Source organism: Balaenoptera borealis (assembly GCF_965194805.1).
Source record: "Balaenoptera borealis genome assembly, chromosome: 1".
Taxonomy (NCBI): domain Eukaryota; kingdom Metazoa; phylum Chordata; class Mammalia; order Artiodactyla; family Balaenopteridae; genus Balaenoptera; species Balaenoptera borealis.
The window spans coordinates 59,318,596-59,342,162 of NC_138860.1; the positions used below are offsets into that span (position 1 = coordinate 59,318,596).

At 37.8% G+C, this 23,567-nt stretch overlaps 1 pseudogene across 1 annotated transcript in view; it reads right to left on the reverse strand.

The window, feature by feature from the left end:
* Positions 1-2,889: 2,889 nt before the first annotated feature.
* The window catches only part of LOC309635186 (putative dimethylaniline monooxygenase [N-oxide-forming] 6), a 40,472-nt pseudogene continuing 19,794 nt past the window's right edge, over positions 2,890-23,567 (reverse strand). The window contains exons 2-8 of the transcript in view: positions 19,601-19,789; positions 18,330-18,492; positions 17,085-17,226; positions 15,487-15,684; positions 11,445-11,799; positions 9,488-9,560; positions 2,890-8,080 (exon numbers count right to left, since the gene is read on the reverse strand). The product of the transcript in view is annotated as a putative dimethylaniline monooxygenase [N-oxide-forming] 6 (transcript). The remainder of the gene's footprint in view (positions 8,081-9,487; positions 9,561-11,444; positions 11,800-15,486; positions 15,685-17,084; positions 17,227-18,329; positions 18,493-19,600; positions 19,790-23,567) is intronic.

The following is a 23,567-nucleotide window of genomic DNA, read 5'->3' on the forward strand; positions in this document are numbered from 1 at the left end:
AACCTTCACTCAGTCTTTGAGGGAATGGGGTGCTGACTGTTCTGGCTACATCCTGCTGAAACAGGACACAGTTCTGCCTCAATTTGTGGAATGGACACCAAGGAGTTGGAAATATTCATGAATTCCATGTCTTGGATCCGAGTCTTGTGATTAAGATCTCAGTCCCTTGGTCTACCATTTTGTAGCTACAGAGCCAATTAGACATGGGAGGAGAGGTGACAACCTGAGCTTTAATAAACCTTGGAAAATAAATCTTATTCCCTGAGGGATTCAGGAAAATAAGCCTGAAAACCAGTCTGGGCTTGGCACTTTGAGATAGACTTGTTGTAGCCAACAAAAATTTTCTCATGAGAATTCATGTTTTCCTGATCCATTAATCTGTGTATTCATTTGAAATAATAATATACTTATAATATTGTATCTTTACACTATATTTAAACACCTGACAGAGCAATTTGCCCCCCAGATTTGTCTTCATCAAAATTTTCTAGACTGCTCTTTTTTATGAATTATTTCAGATTGATTTTGGAATTGTCACTTTATTTTTTTTTTTAAATGTCACCCCACCCCTACCATCACTCTTTTTTTTTTTTTTAATTAATTTATTTTTGTCTGCATTGGGTCTTCGTTGCTGTGCGTGGGCTTTCTTTTTTTAGTTGTGGTGAGCGGGGGCTACTCTTCATTGCTGTGCGTGGGCCTCTCATTGTGGTGGCCTCTCTTGTCTTGGAGCACCGGCTCCAGGTGCACGGGCTCTAGAGCACAGGCTCAGTAGTTGTGGTGCACAGGCCCAGCTGCTCTGCAGCATGTGGAATCTTCCTGAACCAGGGCTCGAACCCATGTCCCCTGCATTGGCAGGCAGATTCCTAACCACCATGCCACCAGGGAAGCCCCTGGAATTGTCACGTTAATGAGCAATTTGTTGGGTTTACAAACTCCTCAAAACTCCTTTCTTTGTATTTCAGCATGTTACTCGTTCCTGGTTTCCACTCCTGTCTTTCTAATTACTTCTTTTTAGTTTCCTTCTTTTACTTTGCCAACTAGGGCTGTCTTCTTATTTTCTTTTGATTCTACATCTTTTCCCTGGCTGATTTTACTCATGTCTTTGGCTTCAACAAGTATTTTTACCCATGCTAATCTTTTTTTTTTTTTTTTAATTAGAGTATAGTTGCTTTACAATGTTGCATTAGTTTCTACTGTACAACAAAGTGAATCAGCTGTATGTATACATATCCATGCTAATCTTAAACCTCTTACTTTTGCTTTGTAGATCCATACTTCCAATTGCCTTTGGGACATTTTCACAAGCATTTCAAATTTAGCTCACCCTAGCTTATCATCACTGTTTTCTAATCCAGATCTGGTCCTTTGAGATTATTTAGTTCAAGTGGAAGAGTTAATATCTCTTAGGTTCCCAATGGAAATTGTAATGTCATCTCTGACTCTACCTTTCCATTTACTCAACACATATAGGTAGACAATAATTCCAACAGTTCCACTTTGAATTTAGCCTCTCATCTCCAATATCACCACCACTGCATCAGTTTAGGTCAGGGGATTACCATTTTTGGTTTGGACAACTGAAGAGAACCAGGAATGGCTTCTCTTAACTATGAGCCTTCCTACCAATATTTTCTTTGGTGAGGACATCCTCCATACTACTGCCAATGTTCTTTTCCTAAAAAATTCAGGTCATCGAAACCATAAAACTCTTAGAAGAAAACATAGGCAGTACACTCTTTGACGTTGGTCTTAGCAATATCTTTCTAGATACGTCTCTTCAGGCAAGGGAAACAGAAGCAAAAACAAACAAATGGGATTATATCAAGCTAAAAAGCTTCTGCCCAACAAAGGAAACCATTAATAAGGTGAAAAGACAACCTACTGAATGGGAGAAGATATTTGTAAATAACATATCTGATAAGGAGTTATATCCTTATCATATATATAATATATAAAGAACTCATACAATTCAACAACAAAAAACAAAGAACGCAATTAAAAAATGGGCAGAGTAATATTCCATTGTTTATATGCGCCACATCTTCTTTATCCATTCATCTGTCGATGGACACTTAGGTTGCTTCAGTGTCCTGGCTATTGTAAATAGAACTGCAATGAACATTGTGGTACATGACTGTTTTTGAATTATGGTTTTCTCAGGGTATATGCCCAGTAGTGGGATTGCTGGGTTGTATGGTAGTTCTATTTTTAGTTTTTTAAGGAACCTCCATATTGTTCTCCATAGTGGCTGTATCAATTTACATTCCCACCAACAGTGCAAGAGTGTTCCCTTTTCTCCACACCCTCTCTGGGATTTATTGTTTATAGACTTTTTGATGATGGCCATTCTGAGTGGTGTGAAGTGATACCTCATTGTAGTTTTGATTTGCATTTCTCTAATGATTAGAGATGTTGAGCATCCTTTCATGTGTTTGTTGGCAATCTGTATATCTTCTTTGGAGAAATGTCTATTTAGGTCTTCTGCCCATTTTTGGATTGGGTTTTTTGTTTTATTGATATTGAGCTGCATGAGCTGCTTGTAAATTTTGGAGGTTAATCCTTTGTCAGTTGCTTCATTTGCAAATATTTTCTCCCATTCTGAGGGTTGTCTTTTCATCTTGTTTATGGTTTCATTTGCTGTGCAAAAGCTTTTAAGTTTCAGAGTCTGTCATACAGAGTGAATTAAGTCAGAAAGAGAAAAACAAATACCACATGCTAACATATATATATGGAATCTAAAAAAAAAAAAGAAAGAGCATGAAGAACCTAGGGGTAGGATGGGAATAAAGACGCAGACCTACTAGAGAATGGACTTGAGGACATGGGGAAGGGGAAGGATAAGCTGGGACAAAGTGAGAGAGTGGCATGGACATATATACACTACCAAATGTAAAGCCGATAGCTAGTGGGAAGCAGCCGCATTACACAGGGAGATCAGCTCGGTGCTTTGTGACCACCTAGAGGGGTGGGATAGGGAGGGTGGGAGGGAGGGAGACACAAGAGGGAAGAGATATGGGAATATATGTATATGTATAGCTGATTCACTTTGTTATAAAGCAGAAACTAACACACCATTGTAAAGCAATTATACTCCAATAAAGATGTTTAAAATAAAATAAAATAAATAATTAATTAATTAATTAATTAAATGGTAGACCTAAAAAAAATAAAAAAATAAAAAATGGGCAGAGGAGCTGAAGAGGCATTTTTCCTAATAAGACATACAGATGGTCAACAGGCATGTGAAAAGATGTTCAAGATTACTAATTATTAGGGAAATGCAAATCAAAACCACAATGAGATATTCATGCTTGTTAGAATGGCTATTATCAAAAAGACAAGAAATAACAAGCATTAGAGAAAAGGGAACAATCATACACTGTTGGTGGGAATGGAAATTGGTGCAGCCACTCTGAAAGACAGTATGTAGATTCCACAAAATATTAAGAACAGGACTATCATATGATCCAAGTGTCCAATACTTTTGGGTATTTATCCAAAGACTATAAAAAATCGCTAATTGAAAAGATATATCCACCCTTATATTCATTGCCGCATTATTTGCAATAGCCAAGATATGGAAACAACTTAAGTGGCCATCAATGGATAGATGGATAAAGAAGGTGTGGTATATTTATATAATGTAATACTACTCAGCCATAAAAAAGATGAAATCTTGCCATTTGTGACAATACAGATTGACCTTGAAGGTATTATGCTATGTGAAATAAGTCAGACAGAGAAAGGCAAATACCATATGATTTCACTCATACGTGAAATATAGCAAAATAAATGAACAAACCAAACAAAAAACCCCCAACCATGTAGATACAGAGAACAGAGCAGTGGTTATCAGAGGGGGAGGAATGAGGGGGGAGGACAAAATGAGTAAAAGGGATCAACTGTATGGTGATGCATGGAAACTAAATTTTTGATGTTGGGCATGCTGTAGGGTATACAGAAGTAGAGATATAATGTACGCATGAAAAAATAAATAAATTGAGGTTAATTTTGACCTCCTAATATCTCAGAAAATTCAGATCATATCATCTGCCTTTTCCTCTATTGGCTCTCTTCAGTAGACATTATAGGGGAGGAAAATTAATTTTCCCTCTATCCTTCTGAGTTCCTGGCTAAGACCCCTGTAATAAAACACAGATTAACAAGAGAAAAAAACAGAAGTTTATTAACATGTATACCTCATGTGTACATGGGAAATGCCCAGAGAAAAATGAGTAACTCCCCAAGGTGGGGTAGAATTCCAGTTTATATAGCATTTTCAACAAAGAATAATAAATTTGTGGAGAAAGGACAGGACAAAATAAAGCAGATTTATGCTTCCAAGGGTGAAGGTAAACACTATTTAGTAAAGTTTGTTATGTAGATTCCTCTGGTGCCTTTTCCAGGCTGATAGGGTCTAAAGTTGTCTCCAGGTATTAACATTTGTTCTTCCTGGTAGAGAGAGGATGAGAGCTTTGTGAATTTATGTCCTGCTTTTAGGCAAATAGGAGGAGGGCAGAGAGCTTTTCTTGTGTCTGATTCTCAATTGGCTTCTTCTCAAGATAATCCTTATGCCATAGTGGCATATTTTGTGGTGGCATAATGTGCTACTCTTCAATGTCATAAATTCTAAACTCCTTAGCACAAAATGTAAGACTATCTAATTTGGCCCTACCTTCCTGTTCATCCTTATTTTCTATCACTTGCCTTTTTATACCCTTTACTCCTATCACTTAACTTGAATTTGTTTTATTCATGGCTTCAAAGATTCCATTCCTTCTTATTAGAATACTCTTTTCCATCTTCTCCTGCATATTATTCATAGTCCAGATCAAATGACACCTCCTTTGGGAAGCTTTTCTAGAGATGCCCAGGAAATATTTCTCTGTTTCCTACACTACTTCCTTCACATTGCCTTTTTAATCTTGATCACATTTTTACTATGTAATATATATGTACACACACACGTATAATATATTCTCATAATATTCATATACTCTGCAGAAATATGATTAAATGCATTGTGCCATATTTATACACACACATATACATGTATATGTACATATGTATTTATAGATACAAACATGTACACATGTATTATATAAACAAACACACACATATGTATATACATAAAATACATACATAAAATGTACACAATGCATTTAATCATATTCCTGAAGAGTACTACCATATATGAAGAATATTACATGGGTGGTGATATAAATATGTCCTTTTTGTTCTCAATGCCCTCATGTGCTGTTTAGACAAAATGATAGGAACTAGTCAAATAGCTCTTGGAATGAACTCTGAAATAGGGAGCAAGAGGCTTAACTCCTTAGTTCTGCCCTCAATCCCCATGTTACCTCAAAGTTTCTACATCCTCATTGTACAATAGGACAAGGTGATGATAATAGAGGAAATGCCATAAAGATTAATGAAGTACTCTCAAACATGAAAGAGAATCAACATTAAAAAGTTCCTGTGATTGCAGCACTAAATATATTATCTCAATTTAGTTTATTACTTTATGCTAGGATTTTAGGGGTAAGGAGAACATTAAAAAATAGTTTGTTTTGTATCTGATGACACGAAACCAAGCAGTCTATTAACTGTTAGCCTTTCTCCCTATCTCTTGTAAAAAATCAGTGATTATCATTGCTAATGAACTGATAAAAATGGTTTTGTTTATTCAATTTGTTAACGAGCTTGCCTGCTATAGTCCTTACACTGGATTCAGTCACAAACATATCCACGCGCCTACATATACACATTTATGTACACACAAACACAAATTTCACTGACAATCCAGCTAAGTACCCAGTCAGAAGAATAAAATGCCCTTGAGTTACCTTGTTCTCTAGACCTCTGTTGCCCCTCAGTGTTCCTTTGTTCTCACCTTATTTTGCATAACTGGTAAAGCTGTTGGGAAGTTACATGCTTATGTCTATTTACTACACAGGACAAAGTACATAGAGGTTGTAAGTAGCATTCCATCAAATTTAGGTTGATGAAAATTAATCTTGTCGTTTTGATTGACTAAGATACCAACGACTCCAGTTTACCAACTAAATTTCCAGTTGGCTTAAATATTCTAAGTCTGAAGAGTCAACACTACACTTAGCCATACTTCCAGCAGAATCTTGGTTGGGGAAAACAACCCTCCAGTACTGGGTCTGGATGAGGAGGAGACTCTCACACCCTGAAACATGTTCCTGAAACATAGACATCCCCACTCAAAATATCACTTTTCTTGTTCTCCTCAAGTGTCTGTATAAGTTTCCACATCACTATTTTTTCATATTGTGTAAATATCCAATTGTTCCAGTACCATTTGTTGAAAAGACTGTCTTGTAGCTATTGAATTACCTTAGATAAAATGAACAAATTGCTTGAAATACATATACTGCCAAAGCTCTCTCAAGAAGAAACACATAACCTGAGTAACACTACATCTAGTAACATTACATCTAGTTTAAAATTTTTCCTACAAAGAACTTCAGGTTAAAGATGGCTTCACTGGTGAATTCTGTCAAATATTTAAGAAAGCAGTAATTCCAATTATAGACAACTTTGCCAGAAAATTAAAGAGGACAGAATACTCCCCAACCCATTCTATGAGGCCATCCTTACACTGATACCAAAACCAGACAAGAATATTATAAAAATTAAAAACAGATTAATATCCCTCACAAATGTTACCAAATGTTAACAAATATAAATCTACTGCATAAAAAATGGATAATATATCATGATCAAGTGGGTTTTATTTCAGGAAAGCAAGATTGGTTTAATAGTCAGTGGAATTCACCATATTTATAAACTAAAAATTAAACATAAGATCATCTCAATAGATGCAGAAAAAAGCAGCTGAAAAAAGACAACATCCATTCCTGATGAAAATTGTCAGCAAACTAGGAATAGAAGGAATGTTGTTCAACTTAATAAAAGGAATTTATGAAAAATCTAGAGCTAATATCATACTTAATGGTAAAAGACTGAATGCCTTAATCCTAAGATCAGGAACAAAGCAGGGATATCTGATCTCCCCGTTTCTATCCAAAATACTTGAGTTTCTAGCCAATAAGGCAAGAAAAAGAAATATAATACATTCAAATTTAAATGGGAGAAGTAAAACTGTATTTTCAGACAACATGATTGTCTATATAGAAAATATGGAATCTACATAAAGTTCCTAGAACAAATACATGCATTTTTTAGCAATAAACAATAAGAAATTAAACAAAATTAAACTACTATTTATAATATTCAAAAATATGTAATACTTAGGACAAATCTGACATAAGATGGGTAAGACACTAAAAACTACAAAACACTGCTGATAGAAAGGAGATCTAAATAAATGGAGAACTATACTGTGTCATGGGTTAGAAGACTCAACATTGTTGTGATGTAAATTCTCCTCATGACAAAACACACGTTAAAAAGTTGATTAAACTTTGTTCTGCCAGCGAATCTGTGCTCACTCCCATTTACCCCCCCATCTTTTCCCTTATCTTGAGTATCTCCAAACTTGCCAATTTAGATTCTTATCTAAAGAGAGGTGCTATTATCCATTTTATTTAGACTTTAGTCAAATGGGCTAGGATTCATTTTAAATCTGCAGGAAGGGAAAGAGCAGCTATGAAATTTAATATGTGTGTATGCATATCTGCAATTGAACTTCTAGGCTGAACTCTGAAACCCAAAGAACTTTCCCATTAATAAAATGCAAGTAAAACAGCCAGAAGAAGAACTGGGAATAAAAGTGTTTTAAGCAAATTGTGAAAGGGTTGGGGTCTCTTAGATTCACTGACAGCTCTTGTTCTGGTTGGCTTTCCTGTCCTTTCCCATTGGGTCAGGATGGCATTTCTGGCCCCATCCCACTTTCCTGGTCCCATCCCACTTTCCTGGTCCCATCAGTCAAAGCTGGTATGGGCTACAAGGACCAAAGTACACCTCTAGGGCCAGCTGGGGATCAGTCAGGAAGAGCCATGGTATGTTAGTCTTGGCCCCTGTGAAGGAGCCCAACTCATCCATGTATGTGATGTAATCTGTCTGCAAAGTCTGGCTCTGGCTAAACCTGGAGAAAGAAAAGAACACATTGGAATGAGTGCCACAGTTGTAAACAGAAGCACAAATTTCTTACTTTTTACTCTCAGGAAAGTAACATTTTAGTCAGCATCTCCAGTAATACCCCCACTCCTCCCTTTTTCCACAACATAGAATTTATCATTTGTTCTTTGACTGTAAATGAGCTGTTTTTTTCCCTCTCCTTCTTAACCTCTATTCAAGTGTGATGTCATTTTGGGCTTTTGTCTCTAGCCATGAAGCCTGGAGTGAACTGACCCTAGGGTCTCAAGGTGACTGATTAACTTAGTTTACTCTTTGATACATGATTATTCTTTATATGACATTGCTTAGGATCTCCCCTAATGTTAGATTTTTATATCAATGTGTTTAAAATTGGGTTTATGTATAGTTTTTTTTTTTTTTTAATTTTATTTATTTATTTATGGCTGCGTTGGGTCTTCGTTTCTGTGCGAGGGCTTTCTCCAGTTGCGGCGAGCGGGGGCCACTCTTCATCGCGGTGCGCGGGCCTCTCACTATCGCGGCCTCTCTTGTTGCGGAGCACAGGCTCCAGACGCGCAGGCTCAGTAGTTGTGGCTCATGGGCCCAGCCGCTCCGCGGCATGTGGGATCTTCCCAGACCAGGGCTCGAACCCGTGTGCCCTGCATTGGCAGGCAGATTCTCAACCACTGCGCCACCAGGGAAGGCCTATGTATAGTTTTAATATTGTTGCAATTTACTAAGATAAATTGTTTCATACGTTTAGTTGCAGTGTGATCTCATTTGCTTTTAGAAACCCTTATTTAAGCAATAAGATTGACATTGAGGCTTCTCTTTTTCCTCCTCATTATTTCTATTGACCTCTAACATAAAAGGTAGTAAGTAGAAAATACGAGGGCAGGTGAGCTCAATTTCATTCTTCATTTGGTTTTCTTGTTACATCACTGCCACTGCTCAAGTTTCCAGCTAGCTAGTTTGCTGACAGACACATGGCTGGTGGGAAAGGAGCTGTTGGGGAAAGAGTCAGAGTCATTTCTCATCCTCAACACTATTGGCATTTTGAGATGGATAATTCTTTGTTTAGGTGGACTGTTCTCTGTACTGTAGGATATTTAGCAGCATCCCCGGTTTCTACCCATTAGATGCTAGTAGCATGCCCTCTTCATTTGCAATGACCAAAAATGTTTCCAGATTTTGCCAAATATCCCCTGGGGGACAGAATCACCTGTCTGAGAACCTGTGCTCTAGAGTTACACAGAAGTGCAATGACAATAATTTGCCCATCAAATACTGCTTGATTATAGCAAGTGTTTAAAAAATGTGAACTTTGACTAGTGACAAGATTATAGAATCTATAAATGTTTTCCTACACATATAGGCAAATTTTAGGATTTGTTTATTAGCAAGTACCATCTCTTACCACTTGAGTTTCTTCCCCATTTTCTCATCAATATCATCCATCATTTCATTTGTAGTTGGCAGGGTGCATGAGTCTAAAAAAGAAATGAAGACAGAAATACTGAAAAAGACAAAGAAATCAGAAATATGTAATTACACATGATTAATTTCATTCAGTGTTAATGAACTATGACCCTAAAAGATTTTGTATCAAGAGGAGCTATCTTTAGTATGTTTAGCAGAATAACAATTCACGGAAACAAAGATCTGAGAAGCCAATGAACCTGCTCTGGGAATGGCAAAGCTGGCCTACAATGAAATAGTGACAGTGGAAAAGTTTTTAGCTTCAAGTCACCCTATCTTACATTTCTGATGACATTATGGTGGGTCAGTCCTCAACATGCCTCATGCATATAATACCTTACCAGTCTCGTCATATTTCTTTCTGCATCCTCTTACTAAGAATTCTCTCAAGAAATAGTCTGGTAAAATAATTCAATCTAAGGTCTATGGCAATTAAAATGGGACAATGGAAGGACACCTGAGTTTTCCAGCATCAGCCTGTAGCCAAGGAAGATGTTTTAAGCGGCAGCAGAAAATTTTTAGTTTTTTATAAAGTTCACTATATTAGTGGAGGCCTCTTCTAATTGGTAACTGTAGCTCATTTGCCTTTGTAACAATGGCAGGAGAAGTTATGGCATTCTCATGAATACTTCCCAGTCATTGTTAGCATCTCACCTCAGCCTGCTGGTACCCTGTGGTCAGATACTTGCTGTGCCCCTACTAGAAAGTAAGGGACCAGAATTTTGGTCATTTTGTTTGATGTTGTATCTTAAGTGCCAAGACAGAGCCTAGCGCATAGCAGGTGCTCAGTAAATATTTGCTGGATGAATAAATGATGCCCATTGTTTTATGTAAATTTCTTGGGTTTATGAACTATGTCTGACTTCTCCGTAAAACCTCAGGTGCTTGGCACTGTTTTGCTTTTCAAGAGAAAAAGACAATAGAATCATTTTATAGGTGAGCATCCTTACAAAAGATTTCATAATGGGTTTTTTAAAATAACAATCTTGCATGGTACATTTGAAATAGAAGCTTACTTATCCACAATATTTTAAGAAAATATACATATATACTCTATGATTTTAACTTTTTCTTCATTACTTGTAGTCTAAGTTTTTATGGACGGTATGTTAGGTAGGGTACACCTATATTGGCCAAGATTCTCGTACCCTTGAGTAAAATGACACTTTCAATAATAGTGGTGATCAATATGATTGGAGTAAATTAAATTGATATTTGAGATATTGCCTTTCTCCTCATATTCTTGATTTGCCCACACAAACATACTTGTCGTCCCTGAAGCCCATGGGGTCCAGGGGGAGGAAGGGGGAGAAGATTATCAACAGAGTAGGAGTGGCCCAACACTGTTATTATGACACAGTTGACACCAGTAATGCCTCCAGCATGCCCTGACACCCACCAGGGCCCTTTCAACCTTTGCAATGTACGTTGACATTGCAATGATCCACTGCTGTCCGTCTCTTGCCTTTATAGCCTTGCAAAGTCCTACCAATTCCCCTATGAGAAGTCTAAGCTCTTTAACACAGGTTATAAGGCCCTCCGTGCTCTGTTTCCTTCCTCTATTTCTTGCTGCTGCCTGCCTCTACTTTATATTTCCTTACACCAAAATGTTTCTGGTTCCTCACACACTCCATGCTGTACCTTACCTTTATATCTTTCCTCATGCTGTTCCATTTTTATGGAATAACTCACTACCCAACTCCCCTCACCAGAACACTGTAGAACTTTCCCTACTGCAGCATTCCCCCCACCTTATTTTAAGCTCTGTGAGGTCAAGCATCATGTCTATCTTATTCCCTTTATATCCCTAGCACCTAGCACTGTGTTTGGTGTATAGTATGTGCTCAGTAAATATTTGTTCACTAAATGAATGAAAGACAGAATGGCCCACTTACTTGCAAACACTTTAACTGTCCAGTGGGTCTGCAGTCAGCTGTGAGGATGGCAGCCCCAAGGGACCGGACAAAGTCAATCACAGCCAAGGTTGGCTTCTCCATCAGCAGGGGGAAGATGCCTTTAAACAAGGTGACCTCATTATTTCTGCTTTTGATGATGGAGTCATCAAGGAAGGGGTAGGCATACCCATAGCCTGTTGCAAAGATGACAACGTCAATGGCCTCAAACATTGTCCCATCCTCAAACATGGCTGAGGTCTCTGTGAACTCCTTCACACTGGGCTTGATGAACACAGTGCCACATAGGATGTGGGATGGTAGTTCATCATTGAACACAGGCTCTTTCCTCAGGGTGCTGTGGAGAAAGAAGAGAAAAAGGCCCTTGCTCTAAAGTACCTCATTTCCAAGAAATATTTGCAACAGTCCATAGCACTGAACAAATTTAAGCAGTTAAACGTCAGCATGAAGACAACTAAACTCTCTTTTGGGAAAGTCCTTTCCTGTTGCTAGTAACAATCCTTAGGAATATCTGTCTGACACACAGATGGCCAAGAAGCACATGAAAAGATGCTCAACATCGCTAATTATTAGAGAAATGCAAATCAAAACTACAATGAGGTACCACCTCATACCAGTCAGAATGGCCATCATCAAAAAGTCTACAGATAATAATTTGGGACTAACAGATACACATTACTATATATAAAATAGATAAACAATAAAGACCTACTGTGTAGCACAGGGAACTATATTCAATATGTTGCAATAACCTATAATGTAAAAGAATCTGAAAAAGAATATGTATATATTTAACTGAATCACTTTGCTATACACCTGAAACATTGTAAATCAACTATACTTCAATAAAAAATTCTATAAATAATAAATGCTGGAGAGGGTGTGGAAAAAAGGGAATCCTTCTATACTGTTGCTGGGGTATAAATTGGTACAGCCACTCTGGAAAACAGTATGGAGTTTCCTTTAAAAATTAAAAGCAGAGTTACCATATGATCCAGCAATCCCACTCCTGGGCATATATCCGGAAAAGATGAAAATGCTAATTTGAAAAGATACATGCACCCCGATGTTCATTGTAACACTATTTACAATAGCCAAGACATGGACACAATCTAAATGTCCATCGACAGATGAATGGATAAAGAAGGTATGGTATGAATATACGATGGAATATTACTCAGCCATAAAAAAGAATGAAATAATGCCATTTGCAGCAACATGAATGAACCTAGAAATTATCACACTAAGTGAAGTAAGTCAGACAGAGAAAGACAAATATCATATGACATCACTTATATGTGGAACCTAAAAAAATGATACAAATGAACTCATTTACAAAGCAGAAATAGATTCACAGACATAGAAAGCAAACTTATGGTTACCAAAGGGGAAAGCAAGGAGGGATAAACTGGGAATATGGGATTAACAGATACACACTACTATATATAAAATAGATAAACAACAAGGACCTACTGTGTAGCTCAGGGAACTATATTCAATATCTTGTAATAACGTATAATGGAAAAGATCTGAAAAGGAATATATATGTATAACTGAATCACTTTTCTGTATACCTGAAACACTGTAAATCAACTATACTTCAATACAGAAAATGTAAAAAAAAGAATATCTGTCTGAGCTGCCTCTTTTGGCCCCTTGAAACTTGAAGATTCTCTTGTGGGTACTTATACTATTTGGAGACCACATAGATGAGGATAAACCTAATTCCTAGTGATAATAAAGTTAAGAGTGCTGACTCTGGAGCCAGATGGCCCAAGTTCATAACCTAGCTCCTTCTCTTACCTGCTGCTACTTCTCTGTATTTGTTTCCTTATATGGAAAATAGGGATAATATACAATCTACCTCGCAAGATTGTTCCAAGAATCAAATGAACAATTATCTGTAGAGCACTTAATTTTTTTTTAGCTGTACCACTTTTATATTTACATTTTCATATGCATTTAATTAATTAATTTGATTATCACAATGAGTTTAGTGCACATTCATCATCTCATATTGATGCAACATTAAAGAGTAGAAAAAAAGTTTTCATTGTGAGAACTCTCAGGATTTACTCTCCTAACAGCTTTCATATGTAACATACAGCAGTGTTCATTATATTTATCATGTTGTACATTACATCCCTAGTAGTTAAGGCATCACTATTCTAAGTGAACTATTATTATAACTAAGCTCTCATCTTACATGAGGAAATCAGATCTACTGTGGTAGGATGTTTTATTGCCATGTTTGATTTCCTTTCATCAACTGTGGTCACAAAAGAAAGTACAACTTTGATACTTCACTTCAGTTGCCAAAATTCTAGGAATGATGTTTTTTTGATGACATTCTTCATTTTGACTTACGTTTCCTTCAGGGATTCTGGAATTTCCTGTAACTAACCTCAAACCCTAAGAAACTTTATAAATCTTAGAATTTGTTTCTACATTCCACACTGTGCTCTACCTCTATAATTCTGCAACCTCTTCTTTTACTTTATAAGGTGGCAATAACAGGTCACAGCTAAACCTGTTTTTCTCCCACATCACCCCTCCCCACCAAGGAAGGAGTGAGAAGGTGTCATCAACACCTTTTGGTAACTGGAACCCTTCCTGGGAGGGAGCTTAGTTCTTAGAATGAATGGATTTCCAAAACTATGTTGTTGTTGTTTTTTTTAGCATCTTTATTGGAGTATAATTGCTTTACAATGGTGTGTTAGTTTCTGCTGTATAACAAAGTGAATCAGCTATATGTATACATATATCCCCATATCCCCTCCCTCTTACATCTCCCTCCCACCCTCCCCATCCCACCCCTCTATGTGGTCACAAAGCATGGAGCTGATCTCCCTGTGCTATGCAGCTGCTTCCCACTAGCTATCTATTTTACATTTGGTAGTGTATATATGTCCATGCCACTCTCTCACTTCATCCCAGCTTACCCTTTTCCCTCCCCGTGTTTTAATTCTCTGAAGGACAAAGCAAAAATACAGTTTGCAGTTACTCTTACAAGACAAAAAATCTTAACCAGTTCAGGCTTTGAAACTTCTATTACGTTAAAAATAATTTTAAATGCATGAAATCAACACTTTTCTCTTATGGATGTAGCAGTCTGCCAGATAAGGTAGGATAAGTGCTGCAGAGTGAGGGTTTGGCTACTAAACCTGGTATTTACTACTCCAATTTACAATTTGTTCTTACTTTTTTTAAACCTGTTTTTCTAAACAGAATGAAACACTTTTGCTAGCATGGACCAAAGATGAGATTTCTAAGGAATCCTTTTCTTACCCACTTAAATATTCTTTTTTTCTATTGATATACTGATTCTTCTACCTAGAATGCCTTTCTAATTAGTAGGTGTTGGGCTTTGTCTCTATAGAGAAGTAAGTAAATGAATCATTAATTTGACAGACTACATCAGTTCTGTGACTGTCCTGCAGAAATGTCAATCCTTCCATGGATATGTGCACTTTCCTTTTGAGACTTTCTACTTGCTGAGACATGTTAACACTATTTTGTTAATTGCTTCTCAGAAGCCTATTAGAAGACATTAATAAGAGCTGATATTTGTAAAGCTTTATAGTTCACAAAGTAATTCCTACATTTTAAATATTACTGAATACCACAACAGTCTTGAGGAGTAGGTCTTATTATTGCTATCCCTATTCATCCATAAGCATGGACAAGATATTCCTCAATAAAGCCATTTATGAATTGGCTCAGCCCTCAAAATTCTGTGCTATGGTTTGTAGCAACCATAAATGAACCCTGCATGTCAGGGTGATCTAGCGGCCTGATCCATTCCCATTTTGTATTCTTTCTTACTCCTTTTCCTACTAGACTAATTTCAATAAGATTTTCATTCCATTCATGGTCTCTGAGTGTACCATGTCACCTATGCAGTCCTTAATTTAATTCCACCAGCCTCAATGAGGCCACTAAAGCAAGACCTAGAGAGAAAGAATTCAACTTAAACCAGTGCTCCTTTTTTTTTGAATAATAAAATATGTATTATTTGTAGTACCATTTAAAGGCATCAGGCCGTAGTTCTCATGCTTAAACCACGTGCTCATCTCCTTGACATATAACCAGTCAGAGACAGATGAAGGAAGGGCTTTCGGAGAAAGAATGCAAAGCGGGTAACATACACTACGTCCCAAGGATAGCCGTCATCCCAAATCTGATTCATGACCCAGGAACCATTTCTGGTGCTGATAATGACCTGGTGGGGGAGGCAACATAGATTTCAACATCACTCTTTAAGTATTAAGCAAATACAACACAATTCTATGGACATCTCCATACATTTCCCTTAATATCCAGGTAGGAGCACTTTTAAAGAGGTGGGTCAAGATGAATAGTCCATGATTGAAACTAGATAGAGGCAGAACTACCGTCTCTCTCTCCACCACAGAAGACGAGTACATAGGTGCTGAAAGAACAACAAAGTGACATCTTGGAATAAGAGGGCTCTGTATACAACTGTGATAAGTTTACTCTTTGCAGACTCATAGGACTAAGATGGTAGGTCTAATAAAGGTCAGTCAATCCAGTGAGCCCCAGTGGTGGTGGGTGGTAGTAGTTGCTGAGTTGAGTGGGGGAAATGCAGCTAAATCCCTAGCTGAAATTAGGTTGAGGAGATGCCAGGGATTTAATTCTGTTCTCTGTGCCTGGTCTCCTTTTCCAGTCCTCCCTGCACACCCACTCCAGGACCTCTGCTAGACATTCCAAACTGTGGCAGCTGCCTCAGCCTGAGACAAGCCTGGCTGCTTGTCTATTTTATCATTTTTGTGACAACCCAAGGGAATTTGACTTTAAAAAATCCTGAGGTATTTTGTAAACATCCATTTAAGAATTTATTTATTGAGCGCCTATTTCCTTAAAAATATTTTAAGTACTTCTGGGTTTATTGGTCATGTATGATTCATCGTGGAGTCCTCTGGGAAGCCTTCTTTGACAACTTCATCCAGGCTAAGTTCGATTCTCTATTCACGGTGCTGCTACTGCCACACCTAATATCACCGGTCTCATTGCCTCCTCTTGTGATGGTCTGTGTACCTGTCATTCTACCTCCACCTATCTATTGCTCCTTGAAGTCAAGAAGTGGTCTGACTTATTTCTGGGTTTATTTCTAGTCTGACACAGTGCTGACACATAAGAAGTGCCTGATATTTGTTGAGCACTGGCTGTTAAATGGGTAAACAACAGTAAGACCTAAATCTTGTGTATCTTCCAGAACTTCAGAGTGGTAGGCACAGTACTGTTGCATGATAGGTGATAAGAAATACTATTAAATAAATAAAAGCAGAGCTTGACTAGCAACCAGTTTGCTTGGAGGTGATCAGAACATAAAATTAAAACAAAAAATGCATATTTACATATATACACATGCACATGCCCTTACCTCTGGTTCCAGCAGATTATACTTCCTTACTAGCATGGGCCACCTTACCTTTCTTCACAGGGAGAATGTCTCAAGTCCTCCTTGATTTAATGGGCATATACAGCAGGTAGATTCCTTGTGGTATGACATGGTAAATACCATCCTCAGTGCTTGGGCTATTGCTGTAGTAGCACAGCCATACTCTAGGTGTATTTCCCCAAACCTTTTATATCATGTACTTGTGTAGCCAGATGACTGAGCTCAACAACAATGTCACATCCTGAGTTTCCCAGGCCAGTCACGGGCCCCTCTTCCCCTTGAACACTTCTGGGCCCTTATAGTCCCGGCTGTGGAGGTAGTGGCCTTGAAACTGGTCTAGGCCTAAACAGAACATGGGGAGTGGTTTGAGTTGATTTTCAGAAGAAATGATTGACTCACTTTTTTTTTGCTATGTTTTATTTTTAATTCTATTGGCAGTCTTAATTTAAAAAATTTCCCTAATTGAAATGCACTTATCCTTTTAGTGATTTTTGACACTAAATCCCTAACTAATTACTTTTAGAGCCTTAGAAAAATACCTTAAGGTATTTGAACTTATATTTGGTAATAATAATAGTATTTATTGAGTACTTACTGTGGGCTAGGCCCTCTGCTAAAGGGTTTACATGTCTTAGCCATTTAATCTTGATAACAGCTCTGAATGGTAGTAACTAGTATTATCTCAATTTTAAAAGGCCAGGAAATTCAGGCAAAGAAGTTAAGTGACTTGTCTAGGGTCACATGGTAAGGATCTAGTAGAATAAGGAGTTGAGCCTAGGTGTTCTATGCTCAGAACCCCTAAATATACCACCTCTTAGCATTAATGGTTTCAATCTTCTGTTCTCCCTTAATCGCTACCTTTTAATTACCTTGCCTTATGAACATCATGCCTTGAGGTGTGAGTGCTAATATTTTTGAGGGGACATGTGTTCCTGTTGCAAGGAAAGAAGGGAGGAAGGAAGGAATGAAAGAAAGAAGGAAATAAGGAAGGAAGGAAGATAAAGAAGCGAGGGAGGAAAGAAGAGAAGGAGGAAGAAGAAAGGAAGGAAGAAGGAAGGAAGGTGGCTTGTGTAATGTATCTATTTGCTGTTTGCCACTTTTGTAGAGTAATGCAATGTGTACCTACACACCCCCCTCACACACTCACCCCCACACTCACTGTGATTTCTAAAGTTAATTTGCAAAATGTGGATATAGAAATTTTAAAACCCAGGTTTCCTCTCTACAGACCTGTGTTTTCATCTAATCTCTGACCTGCAAGTCCTTGATTCTTTCAGTATAGGGCAATTATTACTATATTTCACATATTGTCACACTTAAAAATTTTGTTTTGAAATATTTGGAACGTTAAGAACAATCATTATGTACAATCTGTGGAAAGCTCTATTTCAGTCCTTGATGTTTGTGTATAAATCCCCAGATTATTACATATTTTCCAAATGTACCAGGAAAGGAATCCATTGGTAGGTTGGGGTATATATGATGTCCTGAACAAATCATTACAGCATCAAAAATAGTAGATTCCTGCTTCCCATCCTTTTCCAAAACTATTTCCCATTGGCCAGTGACTAAGAAGCTGAGACATTTCTTTATACTAGTAACCAGGTTCTTAAAGAAAACCAGAAAGAAATTCCTTCTATTTACAATCCTATGGTTTTTTTGTGTGTTTCCTTGCAGTGTTTCTGTGGAGAAAATAATTATGTGCTCTCCTGGTCATTGAGAATTATATGGAATGGCATCAAAATAGGAGTCACTGTGAGGCTTCACATCTCAAAAGGAAAATTGCTCACGGGGGAATATTTACTTTCTTGACACCTAGTTAGTAGATTCGGGGTAAATTACACTGAGTATTCTTATGAAAGGTGCCATGTCATTTGCTTACTGCCACCCTCCACTGACATTCATGGCTTCTTCCTCTCTGGACTTCTCTTCTATCTACTCCATAAATATGGGATTATCTCAGGCTTCAATCCTTGATCTCTGTTTTGCAATGTATAGACACTATCCCTTGGAAATATTAGTCACTTCCATTGTATGACTATTATGTTGATATAGGTAAAATTATTTTAAATAATAATTAGATAATTAAATAAAATTATATTAATTAAAATCCCAATTCATAATTCTGCTGCTTATTTTTCTCACTACATATATGTGTTTTGCATTTAACAGTAATGAACTGAGGTTGAGTTCAAACAACTGTAAAGTATTACTGATATTTACAGAGACAATGCCTCTATGCCATAACTCCTAAGGCTACTATCTAAGGAAATAAGTGGGTGAAGAATGAGGGCAATGACTATTTTAATCATTCATTTACATTGTTGCTCTCTTCATAATGGCAGCATTTCTAATGAATGCCACATTTATTGGAACCACAACTCCTTGACATTGAACCTACAGAAGTCGAAATACAACCTAGAGACTTTGGGGTTGTTTCTAAAACATAAGTGTATGAGGGTGGAAAGTGCACTACGCTGGTACAGCTGCCTCCAGCATTTTCTATGGTGTTTTAAAAGCTCTTACAGGCTAGTGAAGAACGTGTTTTAAGGGGAAACAAAAACAATTCATGAATACTTTATAATCTGAACCAACACTTGATTGGCGAGATGTCCAAACATTTGACTCTGATTTCTAGGATACAGTGATGTATCCCTGCTTCTCCTCTAATCCATAAACATATTGATATCAACAGCACAAGTTATAAGGCCCTTACCTCAAACTGTATATATCTTAAAAGATCCTTCTTTTGAGCAAATGTCTTTATGTATTCCTGGAGCTTGCTTTTGTGCATATAGTTGGGGTAATCATCAGGGTATGGGAAGTCTGGAAAGCACATCATCTCTTTGGATGAGTTGATGAATACAGACTGGTAAATGCTGGCTCTGCCTTCTTCTTCATTGTCCTAGGGAGAATAATAAGCTTAAAAGGGAAACCAAGAATGGCATTCCCCTCAGTGAATATTCAATGCTCAGTTGAATATTAATATATTAAAAACCTTCTTAATGTATTAAAAAAACATGAAAAAAATCGACAGCTTTCTGTAAGATATGGAAAGGAAAGCCTTCAGGATAGCACGTGGCACAGAACTGGTAAACCCTCCACCTTGGTCCTTTTACTCTAATTACCCCGTGTTTAGCTCTGTGTTTATAGTTCCATAGAGTTTTCTTTTTTCTTTTTTTTTTTTTTTTCCAGTCAAAACACTGGTTCTGATCTCATACTTATGTTCAAAAACATAACTAAATAGTCCAATGGAGGCTGTGGCTTTTAGCCTATTTGATTGGCTATATGGAATTCAATGAACTCTTCACCAGCCACAGAACCTTCTAAATGAAGTCGTTTCCCAGGGTAATCAGATTCACCTGAAGGGCTCCTTAGACTATAGCTTCCGGGGCCCCACCTCAGAATTTCTGGCTCAGTTGTCTGGGGTGGGGCCTGAAAATGTGCATTTCTGACAGATCCACGTGTTGCTGACGCGGCTGGTCCAGGGACCACACCTGAGAACTACTTCTGTATTCTAAATGAATTCTGTGCTTGAGGGTTTCCTGAACTCACCAGTTAGTGGTATTCACTCCTCACCAAAGAAACAGAGGAAATAAGAAGCCTTAGAACTTGTGTTAAATCTTGGCATCTTATTTTAAAACCTCTGTGTAATTGACTCTATGACGTAAATCACAGCAAGATCCTTTTTTGACCCACCTCCTAGAGAAAGGGAAATAAAAACCAAAATAAACAAATGGGACCTAATGAAACTTAAAAGCTTTTGCACAGCAAAGGAAACCATAAACAAGATGAAAAGACAACCCTCAGAATGGGAGAAAATACTGGTAAATGAAGCAACTTACAAAGGATTAATCTCCAAAATATACAAGCAACTCATGCAGCTCAATATCAAAAAAAACAAACAAACAAACAGCCCAACCCAAAAATGGGCAGAAGACCTAAATAGACATTTCTCCAAAGAAGACATACAGATGGCCAATAAACACATGAAAGGATGCTCAACGTCACTAATCATTAGGGAAACGCAAATCAAAACTACAATGAGGTATCACCTCACACTGGTCAGAATGGCCATCATCAAAAAATCTACAAACAATAAATGCTGGAGAGGGTGTGGAGAAAAGGGAACCCTCTTGCACTGTTGATGGGAATGTAAATTGATACAGCCACTATGGAGAACAGTATGGAGGTTCCTTAAAAAACTAAAAATAGAACTACCATACGACCCAGCAATCCCACTACTGGGCATATGCCCTGAGAAAACCATAATTCAGAAAGAGTCATGTACTACAATGTTCATTGCAGCACTATTTACAATAGCCAGGTTATGGAAGCAACCTAAGTGTCCATTGACAGATGAATGGATAAAGAAGATGTGGCACATATATACAATGGAATATTAAAAGAAACAAAATTGAGTTATTTGTAGTGAGGTGGATGGACCTAGAGTCTGTCATAGAGAGTGAAATAAGTCAGAAAAAGGAATAGAAATACTGCATGCTAACGCACATATATGGAATCTAAAAAAAAAAAAAAAAGGTTCTGAAGAACCTAGGGGCAGGACAGGAAGAAAGTCGCAGATGTAGAGAATGGACTTGAGGACACAGGGAGGGGGAAGGGTAAGCTGGGATGAAGTGAGAGAGTGGCATGGACAAATGTAAAATAGATAGCTAGTGAGAAGCAGCTGCATAGCACAGGGAGATCAGCTTGGTGTTTTGTGACCACCTAGAGGGGTGAGATAGGGAGGGTGGGAGGGAGGGGATATGGGGATATATGTATACGTATAGCTGATTCACTTTGTGCTACAGCAGAAACTAACACACCACTGTAAAGCAATTATACTCCAATAAAGATGTTCAAAAAACCCCAGAAACCTCTGTGTAACTGAAAAGTGGCTTCTTTTGAGGAGCAGTTGAAGGCTAACTTCAAAATAAACATTTCCTCTCTGTTTCAAGAACAGGATAAAAATTCACACAATGTGCTGCCTTGAAAGTACATCTAAAAGCTGGCAGCCTCTCTTTCCCCATATTCTGAAGGAACTTTCATGAAATGAAGGAAAAGGATGGAATGTTGTATTGCTCCTGGATTCAAGACATCTACTTCCCTCCAGCCCAACAACCCCGAATGAAAGGATTGTGTCTCTGATGGGCTGCCTCAGGCCTCACTGTTTCCTCTTACATGACAAAAGCCTCCTCTACTCATGGTTGCTGTATTTCTCATAATAGCGAAGCTCAGAGATTTAAAATTTTTTAAAACCTCTCTTGGAAATTTCTGCTAAGGTCAGAAAAAGGGTGAAGGCTCATGCTTGGAAGGGTCTCATGTTTGAGTCTGTACCATTCACGCATAGCTTGTAACTTTTGTTGATGGTTGTGAGAAGGAGCTTTCTCAGCTGCCCACTGAAAGGAGGGCTGAACTGCGGGTTGCGGACTGGTTTAAAAAAATGTAACATTCTGCTCCGGGAAACAAAGGTGATAGGACCTCACATTATTTCCATCGTTAATGAATCCCTGCTCTTTCATCCCTGGACTCCAGCCAATTGTAACATGAGGAGAGAAGAGTACGTGCCCTACAGCTCCTTGGAATTTTCCCTAAAAGGATGTTCTCCAAACAAAGGAAAACAGAAGTATTATATAACAACAGACAATTGCTCCAGAGAGCTCACATTTTCATTATTTCAATATGTGGGGTGGTTTGAGCCAGTAAAGGAGGAAATTAAGCTCAGACTCTGCCTCTGGCTGAGAGAGCTTGTCCTAGACCTAGATGCCAAGCAGCTATGGGGCACATTATCACTGTCTGTCTTGGGTTATAACTGTGTCCATCTCCCATCATCCCCACTAGAACATAAGGCAATTGAGGGCAAGGTCAGAGGCTAATTCAAGACTATTGTGCATGCATTTTAGCAGTCTGCCTTGATGGTCTTTGATATTCCATCTCTGCTTATCAAGTCCCATTTTTGCTTGTCTAAATATACCCTCAGTGTCCAGCTTAAAAGCTGTCTCCCTTCTCATGCCTTTCCTTGTCTTCCCTCCCACCAATTGGAAGTCATTCCACCAAGCTCTAATTGTCTTTACTGCCCTAATCATACTCTGTTCTATTCATTTGGATTATGATTATTCTAGTACTTCTTTTCTCTCTGCTTTTAGAATACTGTCTGCCTGCTGTACTTCTTATATGCAGCTATGCCTAACATAGTACCCTATGCATAATGAACTCAAATATTTATTTGCTGAATGAATAAATGAATGAATAAGTGAAACAAAAGTTCAGATAGTTCTGGTTCTATTATTTTCCCCTTTGCAATCAAAGTGATACTGACCTATTGTACATGGCTTGTTGAGCAACCTCTTATTACAGCAACAATAAAATCTTTAGAGGTCATGAGGTCCTATATTGGAGTACGTTAAACCTAAGACATGCTCACATTCAGCCTGCTAGTATTTAAACTCCATTTGGTTTTCATTTTACAGAAAAAGCACACTGTGAAAAGTTCAGAATTATCAAGTTTCTCTCTTCTGGAATACCTTCTGCCTAACAGGACTTGCAAGATGAAAGCTTATGTAACACATTTTTCAAAAATTCCTCTCTGATCATGCAGCGTACCAAGCAACTTTTCTTAGAAAATAAGGAAGGGGTGGGGTGTATGGAGAGGGCTAAAATTTAGAATATTTGTATATGTTTAC